This window comes from Ascaphus truei, chromosome 1, assembly GCF_040206685.1.
Source record: "Ascaphus truei isolate aAscTru1 chromosome 1, aAscTru1.hap1, whole genome shotgun sequence".
NCBI classification, from domain to species: domain Eukaryota; kingdom Metazoa; phylum Chordata; class Amphibia; order Anura; family Ascaphidae; genus Ascaphus; species Ascaphus truei.
In genome coordinates this window covers 449934645-449961599 of record NC_134483.1, presented here as the reverse complement: position 1 = coordinate 449961599, position 26955 = coordinate 449934645, and the positions used below count along the sequence as shown (strand labels likewise).

Here is a 26955-nt window from a genome sequence, read left to right as displayed (position 1 = left end):
CGTCGCTCTCCACTGCCGCATGCTCTGCAAATTCCCACCCCCCCGCTGTACGGAGGCAAGCCGAGCATCCGGGGTGAACAGGGAAACCAGACCACACCCTCCGCACGTCGCCGGCACTCGCCGGCACTCGCCGGGGTGCGTGCAAGCCACCTGAGGTAAGGGAGCCCAGGGGGAACCCTGCTATACAGGTACGATACACAGGTTGAAGAGCTGACATTCTAAAACCTGAAACAGGGCTCAGAGGTAACCAGCCGGGCATAATACCTTTATTGATGCCTGGTTACCCCTTCACCATCACATTGCACCATACACCTGGTAACAGGGCAATCTGTGGGGGAAACACCATTACACTGTTGTCTTACATCCTTACAATATGGTAGTAGTTAATCTAATTTGTTGCCGGGGGGGCTTGCAAGGCATTCATCTTATACATAAAATATATACACGTGGTGCAGGTGAAGGGGATGAAACTGTGTTACATAAAGTAGTTAGTCCAATGTGTTTTCTTGCCCTTTTTTATGGCATACACCTCAACATTATAGCAGCAGTCCGCACAGATCGCCATTTTTCTCGCCCGTTTAATATTTTACTTACTTTAAAAGATTTTTTTTTACCATTTCCAGTGTATATTTATTTTTTAAATCTGACGCTCCGATCAGGATATATAAGCATTTTAAATATTAAGTCTCCGGGAGGTTAAACGTGGAGCCCAGTACAGTGTAAATGTTACATGGTAACCTCAGAAGCCAGAGATGAAGTGTGTAGTGTTAACATTTGATTTTTTTTAACACTAAAAACGCAATTAACAAGAGTAGGGCATGCTCAGTGGAAATATATCAAGTAAATTAAATATGTACAGTAGTAACATCACTTGCTTGTGTAACCCATCTTCCCCCACCCAATCGCAGATAGGGTGCATGTGAGGGGATCTATATGTATTACCCAGTGTGGTGCTTTACCTGTCAGGCTCACAGGAGGCCTGAGCCTCTGCCAATGAGAGCCTGGGGTGTATCCTCTTGAAAAATACTATATGGTGCAGCGCCTCCACCTGAATGGCTGCCAGCAGAGCGGGAGTTTTTCCTTGCAGGACACATTCAAATGAACAAATACACTGAATGTAAAATAGCAACGGTCTTTACTATATGCAGAATATAACTTAACACATACATCAGCAATACACAACAAGATATATGTACCACCCTCTGCCACTAGCTGGCAACTATAACCTTGCCCCTAACTGGGCTATACCCTTACACCCCCTTCCCAACCCCGTGTCCAAAGAGTCCAAGCCCACCCAAGTGTGTGAACAGGCCTGTCACATCTGAGGAGCAAGTTAACGTTGGTGCACGTGTGGAAGGTTGTAAATACCTGCCCAGGTGTTTCAACACCTGGGTGTCTTCGCAAAGGGTCTACCGGCGCCGCTTGGTCCAGCGCTGATCTGTACCCCCGTGTGGGATGGTCCAGCGCTGATCTGTACCCCCGTGTGGGATGGGGTCCAGCCGGACGTCCCCCCATAAGGACAGTCTCTGGATCAGCAACGCAGCATACACTATACTGGGCCCCTGTACTAATGAACTGCACAGGGTCTCTCTCTCTCTCTCTCTCTCTCTCTCTCTCTCTCTCTCTCTCTCTCTCTCTCTCGTCCATGTGACCACCCACACTCACTAGTGGGGAGTCAGGGCCTCAACTCTAGCCTGGGGATTTCTGGCCTAGGGCAGAAGCTCGCAGCTCTCTGCCCCCTTCCTTCCCCCTCTGTCTCCTAAGTCTCACTGACTCATGTGCTTCACAGTCTGCTTCCTGACTCTGCACACAACAATGTAACCAATTCCCTGCTGCAGAGAATCTGCAAGTCTCAGTGGCTGGCTGGCACAGGTGACAGGGATCATAGGGCATTCCCCAGAGGCTGCTGGGGGATGTAGTCCACTCAGGATCTCTTTCCTATGGGGATCGCGTGCGCGATCTCTACTGCACCTGTGCGAAGCTGTAATGGCCGCCGCTACGCTTAACTGCGCCTGCGCAACCTCCCAGAGTTACTGCACACTTGTAATGGCCACCACTACCCTTGCCAACCTCTGCGCATTGCGCGAACCTTGCACTAACCACAACATGGCCCCTGCGGCTATTTACGCATGCGCGAGCATCATGACCCCGACGGCGCCGGCCCAGATGGTGGCGCCAACCGGGAGAAGTCGCTGTCCCCTTCCCCAATGCCACAGGGGTAAGGCAGGGGGCAAAGGAAGATCAGGAGAACCATGGGTGACCCCCTTACACTTGCATGATGGTACATGTTCACAGATGACAGAAATACAATAGTAGCCTATTTCTAATTAGTGGAAAGTATAAGAAACAGGGCTCCACGGAATTTTCAAAATGAATTTATTGCCAACAAAGTGGCTGGCGTTTCGGCCACAATTGGCCTTTCTCAAAGCAGAATGGCATAATGCCAATTGTGGCCGAAACGTCAGTCAATTTGTTGGCAATAAATTAATTTTGAAAATTCCGTGGAGCCCTGTTTCTTAGGCCTTGGCCATGTTTAGCGCTTGCTGGCGGAAGCGTGCTGATGCGTGCTCCCGCTCAGCACTGAGCCCCTACAGCCGCATTTAGAGCGGCTTTAGTAGGGGCTCACCTGCGCTTCCGCGCGCTTGCGGAACCGCAGGTCTTAGGGGAATTTTAAATTCCCCCGCTTGCCGGCGCGACAGGCCGGTCACGTGAGCGGTTCGCCCAATGAGGGCGAACCAGCTCCGTGACGTCACTGGCCCGCCTCTGGCCAGTGACGCGCCCGCCCCCGGCCCGACCCCTGGGTAAGCAACCGCAAGACCAGGGAAAGGCCTTATACTGGGATAGACTAAAATGTTTAATGTGGAAAACGATTAATGTGGATTAATGTGGCAAGACATACACCAATTGACTTCAAACTTGGCACAGAACATGCTTTGCACTCCCCCAAACTATCCATAAAATTTCATATTTTTTGATAACATGCACCGCAAATTATGTACATTAACCACTATCCGAAAGTGGAAAATGCTTACCTTAAACGCGTTTATTGTGAATCTAGGAGTCAAAACATACAGTGATTCATTTAAAACTTGCCACATGAGGTGCTGTATACTGCCCACAACTATCCTGAAAATTACAAAGTGTTTTCTAGCACACACAGCAAATTGTTTACATTATGCACTCTAAGAAGGGCCCAGTATCTCATATGGAAATGCGTAACTTTAATTAAATTACATTAAAATTTGTCAGAACACATACTTTACACGGCCCGCAACTATCCTGAAATTTACATGGCTTTTGCTGACATACACAGCAAATTATTAACGTTAACCAGTTGCTGAAGGACAACAGTCTAAAACGATTAATGTGGAAAAACGTTTAATGTGGATTAATGTGGCAACACATACACCAATTGCCTTCAAACTTGGCACAGTACATGCTTTTCACTCCCCGAAACTGTCCTGCAAATTTCATGGCTTTTGAGAACATGCAGTGAAAATTATTCACATTAACCAGTTTCTGGAAGTGGAAAATGGATACCAAACGTGCTTAATATTAATTAAAGTGTCAAAACTTAATCCGATTAGCTTCCAACTTGGCACATGATGTACTGTATACTGCCTACAACTATCCTGAATATTTAAACGTGTTTGCTCACACACACTGCAAATTATTTACATTAATTTTGCTGCACGAATCATAAACTATCTTTTGAACTTGATACTGTGTCTGCACCAGAATACAAATTCCACAGAGGATGCAAGAACTGAAAAATTACCAAACAAAAGGTTTATTTACTTCACACCCTGATAACATTACTTTGTTTAGAACAGGCAGTCCTCATTTTACAACGCTTTGCTTTTCAACGAATGGCTTATCCAACACTAGGCAATGCATACCTATATTCATTTTTACAACGCCAAAACGGCTTATCCAACGATCTTACGATGCTTTCCAAAGTTGTTAATGTTTGTATATATAATATATTATATAATATTAGATTATACTATATAATATATTATATAATATTATATAATATATTATAATATTATATAATATATTATAATATTATATAATATTATCTTATAATATTCTCTTATATATTATATATATATATATATATATATATATATATATATATATATATATATATATATATATATATAATACAGCATATACTATATGATTTACGTGTGTGCTGCATATCTTATTGCCTGCGTAAAATAATTGGTGTATTTTACTGTTAAAAATGCCTTCAGGAACGGAACCATTCATTCAAACAGTGTTCCATATGGGAAAAAGTGTTTCGCTTTATGACGTTTTGCTATCCAACGCCATTTTGAGTAACGCCTTGTGTCTGAGAACCGAGGACTGCCTGTATCAGAGACTTGTAAACAAACTGTGGTTCATTAAATAACATTTAGATCCCAATACATATTCCTCACAGAGATCAAAATAGGGGAATTTCTGACCTATCCACCATTTATGATAGATCAGATATATCTCTAGGTAATCCCATCAATTTAATAGCAACACACATAATTTATTTTAAGCATACACTGCAAATAATTTACTTTAAGTTTGTTACCAAGGACAATTGATTACAAGAATGCTTTTGATGCAGGAATCATAAACTATCTTTTGAACTTGATACTGTGTCTGCACCAGTATACAAATTACACTGAGGCTGCAATAACTGAGAAATTAACCAACAAAAGGTTTATTAACTTCACACCCTGATAACATAACTTTGTTTAGTATCAGAGACTTGTAAACAAACTGTGGTTCATTAAATAACATTTAGATCCCAATACATATTCCTCACAGAGATCAAAATAGGGGAATTTCTGACCTATCCACCATTTATGATAGATCAGATATATTTCTAGGTAATCCCATCAATTTAATAGCAACACACATAATTTAGTTTGAGCCATCGTAGTCAACCAATCAAAACCTCCAAGATGTTATTTTATGGGTTTGGGAAAAACATTTATACCACATACACAGTATTAGTTAGTTAACAAGAGAGGAGAGAGAAGGAGATTTTGGAGAAAGAGCTATTTCAATTCAAATAGACATCACAGAAGGTAATTATGATCAGAATTCTTGTGCACTTGTAAATCTGTAAATATCTGTTTTTTATATTAATGTATGTTTTGATAGGATGAACTGTATTATATTGTTAGGCCAGTAATAAGTACAAACCATATAAGGAAGTATAATAGTACAACCGTGGAATGGTTAAATTTTGTTGCTGTTATAATTAAATACTGTTTTTATATTTGAAGCTCTGTATATCGTTTAGTAAACTCTCATAACCAGGGTGTGCATGTGTGAATGTTATTCCTATTGGAACCCATATCTATACATTGATTTCTTTAAATAATATTTATGCCAATATTATTATATTAATTCTTATAAGCCAGTAATACTTGTATATTTTGTGAGAAATTCTTAATGTGGATTAATGTGCCAACACGTACACCAATTGCCTTCAAATTTGGCACAGTATATGCTTTGCACTCCCCCAAGCTGTCCTGCGAATTTCATGGCTGTTGATAACATGCACTGCAAATTATTCACATTAACCAGTTTCTGTAGGACAACTGTCTAAAACGCTTAATGTGAAAAACTCATACACCAATTGCCTTCAAATTTGGCACAGTATATGCTTTGCACTCCCCCAAGCTGACCTGCAAATGTCATGGCTTTTAATAACATAACATAACATAACAATAATTTTTCACATAATGCATTTTAGACAGTTGTCCTACAGAAACTGCTTAATGTGAATAATTTGCAGTGCATGTTATCAACAGCCATGACATTTGCAGCACAGCTTGGGGGAGTGCAAAGCATATACTGTGCCAAATTTGAAGGCAATTGGTGTACGTGTTGGCACATTAATCCACATTAATAATGTAACCCTGGTCCCCAGCAGCTCCTGGAGACCCCCCTTCCCTGGCGCAGCTCGATCGCGGGTACTGAAAACCCCGACGGCTGCTTCCAAGGGTGGGGGCTGGAGCAGGGAGCAGCGCGGCTTCTCCTGCCTGCGGCCGGTTGCCGGGGACGCGATCGGGCCGTTGCTAAGGCCGCGATCGCGTCTCTAAGGTCCCGGCGGCCGGTGAGGCAGGGCGCCGCCATTGAAGACAGCGTTGCGCATGCGCAGGGACGCGTAGGCGCAGGGAGGGCTCCTGAGGCAAGGATAGCTCGCGCGAGAGTAGGGGCAGCTCAGGGAGGAGAGGGAAAGCTTGCGCACGCGCAGGGCAGGGGAGAGAAAGCCCGCGAACCCCTAGCCTACCAGGGAAGGCTCTGAGCTGGGAATACATATCCCAAGAGCCTTTGCGAGCCCCATGTGACACCAGGGAGCCAATAGGGCTTAGGAGACCCCTGGGAAAAGAGATACATTTGGCGGGCTTGCAGCACGTTAGGCAGTCAGGAAGGAGCAGAGCAAGGAGGCAGACAAGGGAAGGAGGTAGGGTACGGGAGAGAGGGATCCCCTGTACTAGCCAGCACCCCCTTGGCCCAAGATAGCTCTAGGTATCCCATATAGTGAGTGTTGCCAGGGAATGCCCTAGAGTAAGGGACCCTGTCACTCAGGTTAGTCGGTTGTTAGTGGGAGTCAGGACTGGGCCTCGTTAGGGGAGTAGGAATACTATTAACCCCTTAGGTCCCAGATAGATTCTCCCTCTCCAGTGAATGGTGTGTACCGTTCTGTGTGTGTTGTGCTGCATGTGCTGGGCGCAGTGTGTGCAGCGTGTGTGCATCCCTGCAGGCTGACAGTGTGAGCTGTGTGTCGGCTGCAGGTGCGTTAGGCTGTTAGGAGTATCTAGTAGTAGTAGTAGATACAGTTAGGGACTGGGTAGCTAGGGGAGTGGGGCAGGGTATTACTCCGCAGGCCCTAGGAGATTTCCCCTAAGCCACCCAGGTTGCGGTTCATCAGGGACAGGCCCTAGGTTAGGGTTCCTGTCACGCTAGGATTAGTTAAGGATAGACAGGGATAGCGGCGTGGCTGTTCCTGTGGTTCGGTTGCTGTACCAAGAGACTGTTGAGTTCCCGTGAAGCGGTGGGTCCCTCGTGGGGGTCCACTGCAGAAGTACCTGGATAGGATCAGACGGACGTCTGACCCTTTTAGAAGACAGTTGCAGTCCCGAGCATCGGAGTGCTCGGAAGGTACCTCTGTATATATTAAGTGCACCACCGGGCCCCAACACAGGGAAGCGCTATCCCTCACACTCACACTGGTCTTTATTGCTGTGGACACTCCAGAGACTGAGGGGAATGTGATGATGGACATGTGGGTGGGGGGATGGTACGCAGTTGTATTGATGCACTGTTATTGATATAGTGTTTTGAAGTAAGGTGTTGTCATTGTTCATTCAGTAAACCTGTTATACATAATACTGTGTATGTGGTTTCTGAGTGGGTTCCTATGTAGGGTCATTCTACATTTCCATAGAATCCTACATAGGTGGAGGCGCTGCAAACGAAGATCCGTTCCCGAGGAGTCACCCCAGGCTCTCATTAGCGGAGGCTCAGACCTCCTGTGAGCCTGCAGGTATACGCACCACACCGGTAACACTACATGTTCTACTCACCCACACTATATATGAGATTGGGTGGGGTGGAATACCCGTTACAATAATTTTTACAAAAGATACAAGTATTACTGGCTTATAAGAATTAATATAATAATATTGGCAAAAATCTTATTTAAAGAAATGAATGTATAGATATGGGTTCCAATAGGAATAACATTCACACATGCACACTCTGGTTATGAGAGTTTACTAAACGATATAGAGCTTCAATTATATAAACAGTATTTAATTATAACAGCAACAAAATTTAACCATTCCACGGTTGTACTATTATACTTCCTTATATGGTTTGTACTTATTACTGGCCTAACAATATAATACAATTCCTCCTATCTAAACATACATTAATATAAAACACAGATATATACATGTAGCCATGCATAATAATGACTGCGTACATCTTCCCTGTTGGCAGTAAGTCCTGGTAAGAACAGGCCTGCCCACAGTAGTTATGGAGGTTTTCCCTCACACCCAAGTGTGGTGCCCTGTGTAAGGAAGGGAGTGGCTGTATGATCTGAGTCCCTGGCTAGTGACCTCAGAGATGCGCCTGCCCCCTGAGGTATAAAGGGCACAACACTGACAGTTAGTGTTGTTGTTGGTTGAGAAAGAGTAAACAGAAGGTTGCGAGATTGAAGGAACACTTTTGTGACCCTAGTGCAGTAACTAGCGGTAGCAGAGTGATCAATCAAGTTTGTCTACGCCACACTGTGTCCAGGGACCTGGCACAGCGGTGATCTCCCTAGGAGAAAGGGAATCCCACTTCAATACGGGAGGGCGTACCTGGCAAAGGGACATCACGAAGAGATGTGCGGCTAGAGCCGGCAGCTGCATGGGGCAGTCTGCTACATCCCTGTATTCAATAAAGATGTCCTTGATAACAAGAACTCCACTGTGTGAGTGTGAGCTTACTCGACAGTGGATGGCACCAAGAAGGAGTTCCTCACCAGGACCATCTCCCTGCGGAAGCATAGATCCTGATGAGGTGGAGGCGCTGCACATGATGTAAGTTGGACTCGTACCCACTACCTCAGCTACCTGTCCTGATGACATCCCCTAATAACATCAAGCGGGAGACTCAAGAGTCCTGTTACTTGCAGGTGCACCACCACACACGCCTTGTAATGGGGGACTGGTTAGACTACACGGGCCAATATGAGATTGGGTGGGTCGGGCCAGAGGGAACACCCGTTACATACAGATTTACAAGTGAACAAGAATTATGATCATAATTACCTTCTCTGATGTCTATTGGAATTGAAATAGCTTTCTCTAAAATCTCCTTCTCTCTCCTCTCTTGTTAAATAACTAATACTGTGTATGTGGTATAAATGTGTTTCCCAAACCGATTGGTTGACTAAGAATGCTCAAACTAAATTATGTGTGTTGCTATTAAATTGATGGGATTACCTAGAAATATATCTGATCTATCATAAATGGTGGATAGGTCAGAAATTCCCCTACTTTGACCTCTGTGAGGAATATGTATTGGGATCTAAATGTTATTTAATGAACCACAGTTTGTTTACAAGTCTCTGATACAGGCAGTCCTCGGTTCTCAGACACAAGGCGTTACTCAAAATGGCGTTGGATAGCAAAACGTCATAAAGCGAAACACTTTTTCCCATATGGAACACTGTTTGAATGAATGGTTCCGTTCCTGAAGGCATTTTTAACAGTAAAATACACCAATTATTTTACGCAGGCAATAAGATATGCAGCACACACGTAAATCATATAGTATATGCTGTATTATATATATATATATATATATATATATATATATATATATATATATATATATAATATATAAGAGAATATTATAAGATAATATTATATAATATTATAATATTATAATATATTATATATTATAATATATTATATAATATTATAATATATTATATAGTATAATCTAATATTATATAATATATTATCTACACAAACATTAACAACTTTGGAAAGCGTCGTAAGATCGTTGGATAAGCCGTTTTGGCGTTGTAAAAATGAATATAGGTATGCATTGCCTAGCGTTGGATAAGCCATTCGTTGAAAAGCAAAGCGTTGTAAAATGAGGACTGCCTGTTCTAAACAAAGTAATGTTATCAGGGTGTGAAGTAAATAAACCTTTTGTTTGGTAATTTTTCAGTTCTTGCATCCTCTGTGGAATTTGTATTCTGGTGCAGACACAGTATCAAGTTCAAAAGATAGTTTATGATTCGTGCAGCAAAATTAATGTAAATAATTTGCAGTGTGTGTGAGCAAACACGTTTAAATATTCAGGATAGTTGTAGGCAGTATACAGTACATCATGTGCCAAGTTGGAAGCTAATCGGATTAAGTTTTAACACTTTAATTAATATTAAGCACGTTTGGTATCCATTTTCCACTTCCAGAAACTGGTTAATGTGAATAATTTGCAGTGCATATTCTCAAAAGCCATGAAATTTGCAGTTCAGTTTGGGGGAGTGCAAAGCATGTACTGTGCCAAGTTTGAAGGCAATTGGTGTATGTGTTGCCACATTAATCCACATTAAACGTTTTTCCACATTAATCGTTTTAGACTGTTGTCCTTCAGCAACTGGTTAACGTTAATAATTTGCTGTGTATGTCAGCAAAAGCCATGTAAATTTCAGGATAGTTGCGGGCCGTGTAAAGTATGTGTTCTGCCAAATTTTAATGTAATTTAATTAAAGTTACGCATTTCCATATGAGATACTGGGCCCTTCTTAGAGTGCATAATGTAAACAATTTGCTGTGTGTGCTAGCAAACACTTTGTAATTTTCAGGATAGTTGTGGGCAGTATACAGCACCTCATGTGGCAAGTTTTAAATGAATCACTGTATGTTTTGACTCCTAGATTCACAATAAACGCGTTTAAGGTAAGCATTTTCCACTTTCGGATAGTGATTAATGTACATAATTTGCGGTGCATGTTATCAAAAAACATGAAATTTTATGGACAGTTTGGGGGAGTGCAAAGCATGTTCTGTGCCAAGTTTGAAGTCAATTGGTGTATGTCTTGCCACATTAATCCACATTAATCGTTTTTCACATTAAACATTTTAGTCTATCCCCTTATACTTTCCATTGTAAGCTGGATCATCACAGAGAATCCTCAACCAGGAGCACCGGTAGTTGTATCTTTATATTATTGTTATGTGGTGTGCAGCATTTCACCTTTAGTAGCTATTTCTAATTAGTCACACGCTTATTTACAATTAACAAGCAAATGTGTTTATTCCTCCCACAGTGTGTCACAGGTTCTGCTTAAGTGATGCTGTGCATGCAGAGCAGGGCTGGAGAGGGGGCGGGGTCTGCACTAGGACATTGTCAGAAGTTACAAAGGGCACAACAAGTGACACCGTCATGAGAGAAGAGAGTGAAGGATCCGGAGTAAAGGGAGGAGAGAGTGGCGAGATCATCATCACACCCAGTGCAGGGAACGGACAGCATCACACAGTGACATTTGTGATAACGCAAAAGGTCTAGGGACAGAAGTCTATAGTACCAGGCACGGTCATTGAATCCGGCGAGGAGGGAACTTTCCAGTGTCACCCACAGGCTTCAAAGTCCTAATTATCCTGAACGCTGAAGAGGTATCTGAAGAAGTTCTGCACCTGTCCCGTTCCCCCCCCTGTGATCTCATAGAGAGAAGGAGTGGCAACTCTTGGGCAGACACGCTGCAGGGACACAGGCACACTTCCATGTCATCTCTGCACTAGTTCACATCCTTTATAACTGGAGATTTTAACCCTTCCCCCCTTTTAAAAAAAGACATCGCCACAGACCTGGAGGATACGAGGTGAGGAAATTAAGAGTGAAGCGCAATGTGAATTATATACATATAATTGGAGTTATATATTCAATTTGCTATTTAAAAAATGTAGTAACGATGCACTCACAGGACTTCACTGCAAAGTGGATAAAGGTCCATGCAGAGACCGAAACGTCGATCCTGCCTGTTTGAATGAAAGAAGTGGGGGTGATCTGACGAAAGGGCTGCTGCCCTGAGACATTATCAGTTTTGTTTTTTGTCCTGCACTAAGCTCTAAGCTTTAAGTAAATGCATTTGTTATGCTTGGTTATTTCACACATTCTTCCTTATCTACATAAATCTATCTGCATACTACCTTGTATGTTCCAGCACCTTTTGAAGATTTTTAAAATCGTTTTATAAACATTGAGTGCAGCCTATACCAATTTCTTTTGAATAAAATAAGTGGTTGCAGTTAAGGAGTCCTGTGAGTGCATCATCACTTCAATTTCTTCTGCAATTAATCCGTGCATGAATCCCAGGCAACTGATTCTTGGAACCGTGAGTGCACTGTGATTTGTCTACAATTTTATATAAATGTATATTCAAAATGTATTGGTGCGTGGGCGAACAATGTAGTAGTTCTCAATGTACATCAATGGTGGACGTGTAGACCTTGCACTGTGTGTATTAGTTTAGATTAAATAACCATAGCACAGAGTGCAATGTGCAATAGGGGTGGTCATAAAGTTCCTCTGATAAAAACATTTATCAGTTTGCAGACGGCAAATGGAACTATCAGCACTGAACATTCTATGCTGAACAGCACCTACTGTAAGAGAATAATACAGTAGCAACTGGGAGAAATAGTTGCTCCAATACTGCGCAAATAGTACATGCACTAAATGCTATAGGTAAGGGACATGCTATTGTTATCTATCAGTGATGGGTGAACAAAGAAATATAGTATGTGGTGATATAGAAACAGTACAGTAATAGTGTGTATGTATATATTCATACTTATGTTTAAATACAGATGTAGGCATCACAGCACCTGCCGGCTCGCGCCACCGATTACAATAATGCATAAGCCCTGCCCCAATTTTGCGTGCGTCTAATTGAGACACAATGGTGTATGTTCCTGCTGGAGTGTTGTTCCCCCCTGCTGCAATGCGCCAGCAGGAACATTAATGTCTTCTACATCTGTACATACAGTATATATAAATAGATATATAGACACTGTATTTGTGCATAGACATAGCATAGAGCAGAGTGGGCAACCTATTTTTCAATGTAGCCACAGGTGTGGCGAATGAGAAGTGAAAATCACCACACCTTGTATAAATTGAGAAATTAGGTTGCTCAATCGAACATATTAAACAATACACTGTTTGTCTGCTTCACTCACCTCAGCACTATCACCTGTTACTGCTTCACTACATTGACTCATTCAGAAAGCGGAAACCAGCACACGCCGCCAGGATACAGTTTATTTTACTGTGGGACCTAGCAAACTCATTCTCCACACTTTAATGGCCGATTCGCCACGTGTGGCGATTGGCAACAGGGTTGCCCACCACGGGCATAGTGTATGAATATATTCAGTATATAATGTGTATTATGTTATATATTTACACACATACTGCATTACAGGGAGATAACTGTCACGTTTAGTTCAGGTGTGCTTTTATCCCCTGCTTCCTTCTTGACCTCCACTTCCACCCTTTCCGCCTCTTTCCTACAGTAAATACTGTATCACTTATTCCCTCAACAACACATAGCTCCTTCACCTCCCAAGTCTTTCCTCTAACTACCTCTTTCCATAGTCTGCCCTAAATCTTCACATCCAGTGCTTCTTCAGTTTTAGAATGAACCAATTAAGAATTGTAGAGGTGATGTTGCCTTGCTAAGTTCTTTCCCTCTTGAAACTCTTGTATATTTTGCTAAAATGCCTGGGACTGCATCTTCAGATATTTATTTTGTACCCTCAGTACTGTTTTAAGCAATTGGCTTTGTATTTGTGTAAGCTCGTTTTCCCCTCCATGAAAAACAAGAGGACTCACTTGCATATGGCCTTTCTCTGAGCAGTTCAGCTGGAAACTGTCCTTACCATACCGTACAAGTTACTACCTCTGTTGTCAGACTAGTGCCTTAGTGATTTTTGCCTGGCACCATTGCATGGGTTAAAAGCGAAGGAAGCATCCCTCTATCTGCAAGGTGCCTAGAGGTCACACTTTAGACTGGCTACCATACTGTAGTTCAGTATTGAGCCTGTCCTGTTGCCTGGTTAACAATGACGTCTTTCTAACACACTTTTTTTCTCACGTCTTACTATGTTAACTGTGTACCATTCTAATGATTTTGTTTATATACATACATGTATTTACACACATATATATACACACGCGCGCACACACGTGTATCTGGCTGTAAGAGCCATTAGCTCCAAATCCTGAAACTTTTAATACTGAAGGGTCCCTATGGGTGTACAGCTGTTTTTTTTTTATACAATTTATTTTGGGGTAGTGTTTTTTGTTTTTTTTTCAACTGCTTTTCCACTCATTGGTTGTTCCCTCACAGCGAGGCCGCTGATTGGTCGGTTTCTTGGCACGGGGCTGCTGATTGCCCTTTGCTTTGCAGGGAGCTATGAGATTGGTTGCCGTACTGAGCTGGTGGAATTCTGGAGATTCCTTAGGCCTCGTCCAGGGTTGCTGCTTGCTGGCTGAGGCGCGCTTCCGCTCGGCACTGAGCCCCTACAGCTGCAATTAGAGCGGCTTTAGTAGGGGCTTGCCTACGCTTCCGCAAGCGCGCGGAAGCGTAGGTCTTAGCAGATTTTTACATTTCAGCGCTCGCCGGAGCGCAGGGCCGGTCACGTGAGCGGTTCGCCCAATGAGGGCGAACCAGCTCCATGACGTCACTGGCCCGCCCCCTGACGGCACGCTGTCTAAGGCCAGGGAAAGCACCCACAGGAGCGGTCACGTGACCGCAAACATCCAATGGGAGCGAGGGACTAGCCCCGCGCTCCGCCTCCGTTCCGCCTCCGCCCCGCCCCCAAAGCGTGCTCACTGCCTCGCCTGCCAGGACAGTTTGAGCAGGCGAGGCAGAGCAGAAGCACGGATCAGCGCGGCCCGAGGCACCATGCCCGAGGACTTAGGGGGACAGCATAGGCGGCAGGGCTGGGGGTGTAAGAGGGAGCAGGAGAGGTGGGTGTAACAGGGAGGGGGAGATGGGGAGTGAGAGACAGAGGAGGAGGAGGAGGATTAGAAGGAGGTAATGTGAGAGGTGGGTGTATAAGAGAGGGAGGGGGAGACGTGGGTCTGTAAGAGAGGGGGGGAGAGGTGGGTGTGTAAGAGAGAGGGGGAGAGACGGGGTGTAAATTTGGGGCTATGGTACCGCAGACCGTGCAAGCGCATCTGCACGCTGAGCGAACAGACTGCCTTAAGGCAGTGTTCGCGTCCATGCGGCGTGCGTGAGGAAGCGGGCGCGTTGCGCAAGAATCAGCTCAAACTGATTTCTTGGCATGACAGGTCGGTCACGTGAGCGGTTCGCCCAATGAGGACGACCCAGCTCCATGACGCATCCTAGGCATGCCCCCCACAGCGTGGCACGGCTCTTTTTCACAGGCCACAAAACGCACCCGCTTCACACGGATGACGTCACGGCTGCGCATGCCTCCGCACGGGCAAAGGCACCATGGCCCCAGCCTAAGAGGGAACGGGAGAGGTGGGGTGTAGGAGCGGGAGAGGTGGGGTGTATGAGCGGGAGATGTGGGGTGTATGAGCGGGAGAGGTGGGGTGTATGAGCGGGTGGGGTGCGGGAGAGGGAGCGGGAGAGGCGGGGTGTGAGGGGTTGTGTAAAAGATGGAGGGGGAGAGGGGGGCGCAAGAGCGAGCTGGCAGGGGGACCCAGCTCAAAAAGTTTGCGCTCCCCTGACATGGACGACCCAGTCTGACACGGAATGGGACATTTAGTCGCGGCCGCGTTTAGGGTAGGGGGTTAATTTAAGAGGGTTTTAGCGGTGGGGGTTAGGGTAGAGGTTTTTAGGGTAAGGGCTTAGGGTAGGGCTTTTTAGGGAATGGGTTAGGGTAGGGGTTCTTAGGGTAGGAGTTTTTAGGAGGGGGTTAGGGTAGGGGTTTTTAGGGTAAGGGCTTAGGGTAGGTGGTTGGAATAGATGTTTTCCGTGGTAGGTAACATAAACATGCGGACCCTGAGCCTTCAAAAGGGTTGCACATTAGCCACATATAAATATAGTGCAGAGTACATACTGCCCGCTTCTCTTCTTACACTGGGAACTAGAGAGTATCAAAGGAGAGCAGCGGGACAGTACAGTATTTATCCGCACACTGTTATTAAGCAGCTGAGGGAGTGGGGAGAAGCTGATATAGCTGTATTATGCACAGATGCGGACTCTGCACTGAGGAAAAAGGGAGAGTGGGCTGCTCGGTTGGCCAGAGGTTGGGGCCCCCTGAGGGTTGCACGCATTCACCAGGACGCCTGTTGTCCCCCAATGGCCTCTTTACTGGACCCTCCAGTTCCAGAGCGGCAAGACTTTTAATATTTTGTAGTTTTATAAAAGAAACTACAGTCAGGCTGCAGAGACTGACATTTGACCCCATGGCCATTTTATACCTGGAGGGCACATATTTGTACAAGGTTGCCCCTCCGTGCCACCTGTTGCCCACTAATGGCCTATTTACTGGAGTGGTCTGAAAGGGGTCTTCCAGCGCTATAAGGTGTCTTATAAAGTAGCACTCCTTAGTAAACATGGCCCTAAATGTGCAATCTCCCTTCAAAAACATTTTTTGAGAAAGACATGCAAATGTAGCCCCCTTCCCCGTAACTAAGGGAAACTACCTGTGCTGCTGTTACCTGCGTGGCTTACAGGAGGCCTGATCCTACTCCGCTGGGAGCCTGGGGCGATTACGCTCGTGGGTATGCAGCACCTCCATCTGAGAGAGAACGCAGTAGGATAATCCCTTACAGGAACCCACCAGTAAAGGAATAAGGATACACACCCAGTACGGCTAACTTATATTTACTGGCATATAAACAGACAAACGCAATAATATGCAGGGCCACCAAGGCCGTACCCCCACTGTATATGACCAACACTTAACCCACACCCCAGTGAGCTTCTCCCAAAGTTATGAGGGTGCCTTGGGCACCTAACAATCTGGTGTCCACCAAGACAGGCCCACCCAAAAGTGTGTGAGAAGTAGCGCTACCCCTGTGTATGGCCGGTGGTGCATGTTGGGTACCTTCCTGGCGCACCCCACCCCCACCTTTTGCTCCTACCCCCTCCCTCCCCTCTTGGTCACCAGCAACATCCCGGATGGGGCCTGCAGGAGGGGATACAGGCAGGCTGTGAGGGGTGGGAGATCGTGCCGCACACCTATCTCTGTTTTCTTGCACTCCCTCGCATTTTAGTAAAATTCTGTTTCGTGTCAGTTATACTTGTATTGACTATATTTCTATTTGAGGTGTCTGTTTTTATATTATGTTATGAATGCAGGGTATGGCCGCGATTATAGTGAGCGTGACGGCGCCTGCGATTTAGCGCGCTGCACGGGTTGGTCATATTGCGCGAGGGTGCGCTGCAGTGGCCGCACGGCAGATTTTTCATAAGACAAATGCTTTTTGTTTTTTTTCGCGCGGTGGCCGTGTCACGTGAGCGGTTCAGCCAATGAGGGCGAATCAGCCTGGGACACGTCCGGCTCTCCTCCCGAATCGCCTCTATCTCATTGCACCCATCGCTCGGGCGACAGGTGTGCGCAACGCCGTGCGCTCCGTCGCGCGTGTGCCTACTATAATCTTAGCCTAACCTTGCCACATGGGGCTCAGTTATGGTAATGCCTGGTGGTGACATGGTTGGCATGTGGGCAGGACTCATTTATGCTTTGAGTACCTGGGGCCTGGCTGACGTTGGGTCAGCTGAGTGGCTGAGACTTTGTAGCCCCCTTTCCCCTGTGTCTGGGGTGACTGTGTGTGGTGCGTTACCTGACCCCTCGCTGCAGGAAGCCTGGGGTGCACCTGATTCGTTCTGATGATAGCACCTCCACCTGTGAGGGATCCTAGCAGCGCTGGATAACCCCCTTCACATGATCCAATACAATGAATACACGCATGGTATATAGAACAGGTGGGTGACTGACTGCCTGACACGTGGGTGGGTGGGTGACTGCCTGACACGTGGGTGGGTGACTGACACGTGGGTGGGTGACTAACACGTTTGACTGACACGTGGGTGAGTGGGTGACTGGGTTGGTGTCTGTATACACACTGTCACTAATACACAGACACTGGGAGGGGGCAGTCACACACACACTGGGGGGGGCAGTCACACACACTCTGGGGGGGCAGTCACACACACACACACACACACACACACACACACACACAGAATGGGAGAGGGGCAGTCACACACACACATACTGGGAGGGGGACTGACACACACACACACACACACACACACACACACACACACACACACACACACACACACACACACACACACACACACACTGGGAAGGGGCACACACACAGGGAGAGGGGCATTACACAGTGGGAGGGGGCAGACAGACACAGACACACAGGGGTTAACCAGCAGTACCCGCTTTCATGGTGGTAGAGGGGTGGGTGAAGGTTGTAGTTGCCCCAGGGCGTATGGTTAGGCCTCCTGGGAGGGTTGCAGGAGGGGTTAATCCCTTCATTACCCTAGCTACTGCTAAGGTATTTAATGGGTTAACCCCTCCCGCTACCCACCCGTGAGGCATAACCACTCACCCCGGAGCAACTAATCCCCTTAACCCACCCCCTCTATCACCACCAAACCACCCACCCTCACCACCACACAGGAATGGGTTATAGCCCAATATGGCTAATAGCACTTGTGCCCATTCAAATAATACTGAACATTAGAATAAAATTAAATACCAAATACAATACTATAAAAAAAAAAAAGCACTAGCCATTTAATCCATTCATCGCCATTGTGGTTATCTACTGTATGCTCTCAACGGGGCACAGATTACCACATTTACAACCAATGTTGTCAACACCACCACCACACAGAGTAATAGGCAAAAACCCTATTAGCCAGATATTGCTAATCGCACTTTTGCCCCTTCAAAATCAATAAATAGCCAGCAAACATATAGTAAATAAAGTTGTATTTACCCCTGAAAGGGGTCTTTCTGTCCTCTTCTTTTCAGGGGGTTTGTCCCTTTTTTTTTTTTTTGTCCCAGCTGTTTAACGCTTGCGCTCACCACGAACAACGCGGAACCCCGGTACTGAGGTTCGAAAGTATAGAACTGCGCATCCACAGCAGCGGAGGCACGCCTGGAGGGTGGATAGTCAAGATCGCCGGGTCTGGGTTGATGAGTGGGTTAGCTTTGATACTTGTTGAGGTCGTAGGTAGGTACCAGGAGAGTGGTCAGAGTCCGAAGTGCCATGGTCTAGGGTTGGAGCCAGTAGAGAAGTAGATAGTCTGTTTGCCGTGGTCAGGGATGGAGAAGAACGGAAGGTCAGAGGTAAGCCAGGGTCGGTAATCTAGAGATGGGTCCAAAGTCTAGCCGGGTCGGTACACAGGGAGGCAAACCGCAACAAGATTAGTACACAGACCGGACCGAGGCAGGAATAGAGATGTGGGAACACAAGGCTACCAATAACTATGCTCAGCCAAAGAGGAAGTGACAGAGCTGAGCATATATAGCAACAGGCGTCCCATGAGAGAAGGGGGTTGAGCGGAGGAGCGGCCTCTGCGGAGGCAGGGATAGGCTGTGAGAAGCAGGAGGCAGGTGAGGGAGAAATTAGAGTTGATGCGCAGGTGGGGAGCGGTGCACGTGTGTCACGTGTGCCTGCCGCGCAGGGCGGCCGCGTGATATGTGGAGGGGCAGAGCCAAGCTCCGTGGGAACCTTGAAAGCCCTCCGTGGGCGCGCTCTGTAAGGTGCACGGGAGACTGTACAGCAGGAGGCAAGGAGGAAGCACGCCGCAGGGAACACGCGCTCTGATTTCTTGCAACGGGATGCTGTGCAGCAGGAGGTAAGGAGGGAACACGCCGCAGGGGACGTGTTCCCTGATTCCTTACAAGCTGTAATCTGATTGTGTATCTGGTTCCAAACTTCTGTTTTGCGACTCCCAGTATGTTTTTTTTTTTTTTTTTTTTTTCCCCCAACTTCAGTTTTATTGATTTTTTTTTTTTCCAAATGTTTTTATTAGGCACTGATACAACAGTAAATGTACAACAAACCACATTGCCTAATTCAGAGACATTTTAACATTTTTGGGGAAACAGAATGACAACCTAAATTGTCGAGTTAAGGAGATGCCTTCAGAGAGGGAAGGCAGTGGGGGGGGGGGGGGGGTGGAGAGGATCTCCACCCTGGCTGTCAGGACCCTGACCCAGATGGTGGTTAGAGTGTTAGCTCCTTCTATCCCTTGTTCCTCTCGAGAGAGGGTGGCTTTCTATCTTGTTCGGCCCAGTTGCCTTTCTCTCGTAAGGAGTATCCAGGGCTCCCAAACCTTGTAGAATGCAAATAGGTTTCGTCTCAGCAGTTAGTCGCTCCATGAGCATCACCTCACTGATTCTCCTTTTTATCGTTCTCGTAGCTGGTGTGGTTGTTTTCTTCCATTAGGCCGCGATCTCACATCTCGCCGCGGTGAGAATAAAGGAGATTAATTTCCTATTTGGTCGGACAATGTTGTGCATTGGCCTGGCCAGTAGGAAGGTCAGTGGTTCGATAGGTAATTCTAGGTCAGTGACCTCTTATCAAATTTTGGACTTTGGTCTAGTACTTTACAATTTCTGGACATGACCATAAGATGTGGACCATGTCCCCTCTATGACCACAGCCTCTCCAACATAGATCTGATGCCAGAGGGTAGATCTGATGTAAACGTGCTGGGGTAAGATACCAGCAATACAGGATTTTATAAATATTCTCCTTTATTGTAGTGCATAGGGAAGTTTCTGAGGCTGCCTGCCAGATTTCTTCCCAGGTCTCTCTTTCTATAGTTATATTCAAGTCTGCCGTCCACTTGAGCATGTAGTCATGCTATGAGAGGGTCGTTGGTTTCCCTAGTTCCAGGTAAATTTCTGATATCAGACCTTTTTGGTGGGCATTGGCTTTGCAGAGATATTCAAATTTAGTGAGAGTGGGGAATTCTGGGTGTGGGCATATTTTCCGAATAAAATGTCTGATTTGAAGATATTTGAACGTGTCCAATTCCCTAATTTTGTATTTGGCCCTCAGATCTTGATAGCTCAGGAGCTTAGATAATCCAAGAATGGGGAGGGGGGGGAGGGAGGGGTAAGGGATGCTCCCGCATCAGCAGGTAAAAAGTGTATAAGTAATAAGGTGTCGAGCCAAATACCGGTGCAAAAGAGGAAGAGTATAACTAAAGCGGAAAAGAGAAAAAGTTCCTCCTTGAATGCACTCGGATGAGCCAGTATTGATAGTAATGAGTGTGTTAAAAACCTTTTAATCACAAGAGAAGGTTAAAAAAGAATTGTACAGAGGGGCATGGTATATATAATCCAAGGCCAGCCCCTAAAAGGCAAACCAGCAGAATCGTCCTCACTCTTGAGGAGATATGGGTATAACAACACCTAAATGTGGAACTGTGTCGCTCAGATAGTACCCTTTCCTATAATACCAGATTAGAGGGTCCATAAACCATATGGAAATCCTTATGTCAATAATTCAATGAACCTAAAATGATATAGGTCATTGAAGCTAAGTCTGGAGGGTAATTATCTTACACCGACTGGACAGATGGTATATATCTGGGTGATGTCCCTAGTCCACTTAAGCGGTGTGTATAGTAGAAAAACAAGACATGGTGAAAACAATAACAACGCAACAAAGATTATAGTCAAAAAAAGAAAAAACTCAACCACCATGTACATATAGTAGTGAGATTAAGTCTCCCTCTAAGCAGGTAAATATAATATATACACAGCTAGGGCTGATAATGGTCAGTTAACAGAACCCCTGATTACATCCCCCTCTCTTATTTGCACATATTATGCTGGTAACCTGAATGGTAGCTATGATAGAGTGAAAACATAGCAGACATAACAATTCACAGTAGATTGTCAGGACAGGATAGTATCTTCAGTCCTAATAAGGGTGCTACTTAGCTCTTGTGTGCACTCAAAAGCCGCTGCACCATCGTTTGTAGAGGGGAAGGGAGACTTAATCTGATTTATGAGTTAGTTTGTTCCTCACCCCATGTACTTATCAGCAACCTATAACTACTGGGCCTGATTAGTGCTAACTACTGGACTCTAGAGAGGCTTTTTGTGATTTTGATCTCTGCACTAAACATCAACGAGTATATAGAGGCTATAACTGGATACGGTCTTTGAACCGTGCCTCAGGGCGTCTCCGTTAGCACACTTTGTGCTTGCCCTTTGCAGAGCTCACACACTATTTAGCTACACATCTCACTACTATATGTACATGGTGGTTGAGTTTTTTCTTTTTTTGATTATAATCTTTGTTAGAGGCTTTTTGTGATTTTGATCTCTGCACTAAACATCAACGAGTATATAGAGGCTATAACTGGATACGGTCTTTGAACCGTGCCTCAGGGCGTCTCCGTTAGCACACTTTGTGCTTGCCCTTTGCAGAGCTCACACACTATTTAGCTACACATCTCACTACTATATGTACATGGTGGTTGAGTTTTTTCTTTTTTTGACTATAATCTTTGTTGCGTTGTTATTGTTTTCACCATGTCTTGTTTTTCTACTATACACACCGCTTAAGTGGACTAGGGACATCACCCAGATATATACCATCTGTCCAGTCGGTGTAAGATAATTACCCTCCAGACTTAGCTTCAATGACCTATATCATTTTAGGTTCATTGAATTATTGACATAAGGATTTCCATATGGTTTATGGACCCTCTAATCTGGTATTATAGGAAAGGGTACTATCTGAGCGACACAGTTCCACATTTAGGTGTTGTTATACCCATATCTCCTCAAGAGTGAGGACGATTCTGCTGGTTTGCCTTTTAGGGGCTGGCCTTGGATTATATATACCATGCCCCTCTGTACAATTCTTTTTTAACCTTCTCTTGTGATTAAAAGGTTTTTAACACACTCATTACTATCAATACTGGCTCATCCGAGTGCATTCAAGGAGGAACTTTTTCTCTTTTCCGCTTTAGCTCAGGAGCTTCCCAAGGCTTAGGAAATCAGCAATCGCCCCAATCCCCCTTGTTCTGAATTGGTCGAACAGCATGGATCCACATCCCGGGGGAAATTTTGGGTTATTGAGGATGGGTGTTAGTTGGGAACTGGGTGAAGACAGGCCATATCTGATCTTACATTTCGCCCAGACTTCCCATGTGTGTAACGAGGCCTGTAGTTTAAGGTTGTGGGTGTGCCCGTCTCCTCTGTCCAGGCTCCAGAGGCAGGCTTGCAGGGAAGGCATCTCGGCATATTGAGTCTCTATTTTTATCTAGCCGCAATGGGCGGGTCTGTGTTCCACATTACTGCCTGTTTCAATTGGGCGGCTAGGTAGTATTTCTGCAGGTCTGGGATCCCCAGGCCTCCCCTGGATCTTGATGCCAGCAGGACCGACCTCGCGACTCTGGGTCTCTTGCCCTGCCAAATGAAGTGGAACAATCTGTTTTGGATATTTTTCAGATCAGTGCCAGGAACATGGATCGGGAGTGTTTGGAAAAAGTACAACAGTCTTGGGAGTATATTCATCTTGGCAGTTATCATCCTCCCGATCCATGAGATCTGGTAACCTTCCCATTGATCCAGGTCTTTTTTGATCTGCTCCCATAGCTTCGGGTAATTGTCCCGATATAGAGCTCGATAGTGTCTTGACACATTAACTCCCAGGTATTTAATGTGTGAAGAGCACCACCTGTAGCTGAAATTTAGTTTGAGGAGTTTTACTTTGGGGTCTGGGAGACTAAGATTTAGGGCCTCTGATTTGTCGCTGTTTATTTTATACCCTGATATCTTTCCATAGTCCGTCCGTTCCTTTTGAAGTTTAGGAAGGGAAGTTTGGGGCTTAGTCAAAGTTAGAATGATATCATCAGCGAATAGGGAAATTTTGTATTGTACTTTTCCGATGGTGGTGCCCTGTATATTTGGGTTGCTTCGTTTTTTGGTCGCTAGTGGTTCGATCGTAAGGGCAAAAAGGAGGGGGGACAGGGGGCACCCCTGCCGAGTTCCATTTCTATTTTGGAATCTCTCGGAAACTCCACCTGGGAGTCTGACCGTGGCAGACGAATTTTGGTATAGTGCTCGGACTCCCTCTAGGAACGAGTCTTTGAAGCCAAATTTTATTAATGTTTGATCTAAAAATAGCCAATCAATTCTGTCAAATGCCTTCTCTGCGTCTAAGCTGAATAACATTGCTTTTGATCCTGTCAGATGGACATGGTCGACTATATTGATTATTTTACGGGTATTGTCCGAGGCCTGACGGCCTGAGACAAACCCGACCTGGTCCGTATGTATTAATCTCGGTAGAATGGGGTTAAGTCTGTTCGCCAGTATCTTTCTATACAATTTGAGGTCGTTGTTCAACAGTGAGATTGGCCTATAGCTCCCACACTGGGTTGGGTCCTTCCCTTCTTTGTGTATTATGGCCAGATTAGCGGACGACATTGAAGGTGGGATAGGACTTCCTTCTAGAAATGAGTTGAACAAATTCAGCAAGTGGGTGGACAGTACGGGTAGGAATTTCTTATAGTAGAAATTTGTGAAGCCACCAGGGCCCGGCGTTTTGGAAATTTTTGCTGCCTTTACAGCTAGCGTCAATTCTTCTATCGTTATTTTTGCGTTTAGCCTAGCGTTTTCCTCCTCTGTCAGAGAGGGGAGCATGCATTCATCTAAATAGTTAATCATTGACTTTAGGTCAGAAGTACTTGGGTTAGCAGAGCGAGCCCTTAGATTATATAATTTAGTGTAAAATTTGGTGAATTCTTCTGATATTTTTTTCTCGTTGTATAATATCTCACCAGATCCACTCTTAATCGCCGTTATTTGTGACCTTTTTTATACTCCTCTTAACCTACTAGCAAGAAGTCTATCAGCCTTATTCCCTTTGTCATAATACCTCTGACCTGTCCATTTGAGAGCCTTTTCTACATTTTCCAATTGAATCTCTTTCAGATCATTTCTAGCAGCTGTCAGCTGTTTGTAAATTCTCCGAAAAGGGTTAGGTTTGTGCTGCTGCTCTAATTTAACAATGTTGTCTGTGAGCTCTTTGGTTAGTCTGGTTTTCGTTTTCTTCCTGTGGGAGGCAATTGAGATAAAGTTTCCTCTGATTGTCACATTATGGGCTTCCCACAGGGTTGCTGGAGATGAGACTGAACCCGCGTTTATTCTGAAATAATCCTTAAGGGATTTTTTGATCTCCTTCTCTATCTCGGTGTGGTTTAATAAGGAGTCGTTCAGTTTCCAGCTATATGAAACTAGTTTGACAAATGGAATGGAGAGGGTCAGGGTGATGGGAGCATGGTCTGACCACGTGATTGGGCCTATATCCGAGTTAGCAGCGGCCTCTAGGATATTCTTGGTTGCAAGAAAATAGTCTATACGAGAGTAGGTCTGGTGAGGTGCCGAGTAAAAGGTATAATCCCTTTGCTCCTGATGTTGTGTTCTCCAAATGTCCACCAAAGAGAAATCTCCGATAATAGCTTTAATTTTTTCCCCCAATCTTTGGGACTGGGTGGAGTGGTGTCGTCCTGGGGTACTTGATTTGTTTTTAATCGGGTTGAGGGCCATGTTAAGGTCTCCCGCTATGAGTAGTGAGGACAGATAAGCTGGGTCAATTTCTTCCAGGACTTTTTTTAAGAACTCCGTCTGATTCTCATTAGGGGCATAAAGGTTAACTAGGGCGACTGCCGAACCCGAAAGTGAGCCATAGACTACAATAAATCTTCCCTCTGGGTCCGTCTTTATTTTTGTTAGATTAAATGGGGTGCCCTGATGAATCAGAATGCAACTCCTCGGCGTTTACTACTAAATGATGAGAAGTAGCTCATCGGGTATGCGTTTTGAAATGTTTTGGGCGGATCTTGAGATGTGAAATGTGTCTCCTGAAGGAAAATAATGTCGCCTCCCGACTTTTTTATCACCTGGAGAGCAAGTCTCCTTTTCCTATTATTATGCAGGCCCTTTACGTTCAGGGAGACAATTTTGATTGCCCCTTGATGAGCCATGTTATCTGAGTTACTTACTGGGGTGTAAGAGCTATCCCTTCTCTCTAGGGCCAGTCGGGTCTGGGTTTGTGGAAGGCTGCACTGCTGGGTGGCGAGGACCAGAGAACTCCTTTGTTAATCAAGGACCAGAATCGGCCAGCCATGGTGGGTAGAAGGGGAGGATGGGGAGGGGGGCCCTCTGGGACAGTAACAGCGGGGGATAGAGAGAGAAAGAAGGTCGACCCTATCGGGGTCGAAAAGGTTGAAGTCCGGTCTTAACTAAAGGCCGGCAGGTTGGGTTTAAGACCCTTGGGGGGGTGGGGCCGGTGACGACCTCCGGCAGGCTCGGGCAAGGTGGAGACCCTAGGGTATCCTTGTTTTCGTCCGGACCGTTTTTTCCGTAGTGCTTATGGGTGTTAGGGTTATCAGGGGAGGGGACCAAGAGAGAAAAGGTTTGGGGTGTTCAGTCTCCTGGACGTGTTTCGCTTCTTGTCTGAGGGGCTGGGTCCATGTCTACACTCCCGGTGCTCCCTCCTGCGGGGGCACGGAGTTGTGAGTATGGGGGGGCAGGTTGGAGAGGGGGGGTATGGTAGGAGGGGGGGGCGAGTGAAGGGGGGGTAAAGGGCAGAGGAGGAAATGTGAGGGGGGGGGGGACACAGTAGGGAGCTGAGGTGTCCTGATTCTGGGGGGTGGTGCAAAGGGGCGAGAGCCTGTGTTAATGTGAGGTGGTGGGTGACTCGTCCCCCTTCATCTTGTGCTTTCCCTTTAATCTTTATGGAGCCCATTTTGGATATGTTATACTCCTGGTTAGGGGTCTCTCCGGGCCCATCTTGTTTTATCAGGAGGAAGTCTTATGCAAATGAGGGAGGAAAGGCTGGGGGGGAGGAGAAGGGAGGGAAGGGGAGGGGGGGGGGAGAGAGAGATGGAGGGGGGTGGAAGGGGGGGGTGTGAAGTACATTGTTTCTAAGCATATATTACAGGTATTGCATACATTGCTCATGGTTGTCTACATGTAATTCACGTAGGTCACTTGGGAGGCTCTTTGGTCTCCTGCACTAAACATATTGGGTCGCTTTTCAGTGCCTTGATCCTGTACTTGGGTATACATTTAGGGGGGGGGAAAGGGGAGGGAGGGGCGGAGGGGGGGTAGATGACAAGGGAGGGGAGGGGTTGGGGAGGAAGGGCGGGGAGGGATTGGAGAGGGGGGGAAATCTTAAACACTGTTTTCCTGTATGTGTGTTTCGGTCAGTACCTGGGTTGTTGTGATATTTTACAACTCAGGGATTCTCAGTTCACTTTTGAGTCTTTCTTATATGATCCCAACCTCTTCAGGTTCCCTGATCTCTCCTGCTTAACATATTGCCTAACTGTTTATTTGCTCAAGGTGCTCTAGGGGGTGGGGGTTGAAGGGGGGAGGG

At 45.7% G+C, this 26955-nt stretch overlaps 1 protein-coding gene across 1 annotated transcript in view; it reads left to right on the top strand.

Moving 5' to 3' along the window:
• Positions 1-10928: 10928 nt before the first annotated feature.
• The window catches only part of LOC142503780 (2-hydroxyacylsphingosine 1-beta-galactosyltransferase-like), an 80319-nt gene continuing 64292 nt past the window's right edge, over positions 10929-26955 (top strand). The window contains exon 1 of the mRNA XM_075616465.1: positions 10929-11404. The gene's annotated coding sequence lies outside the window, so the exon portion shown is untranslated. The remainder of the gene's footprint in view (positions 11405-26955) is intronic.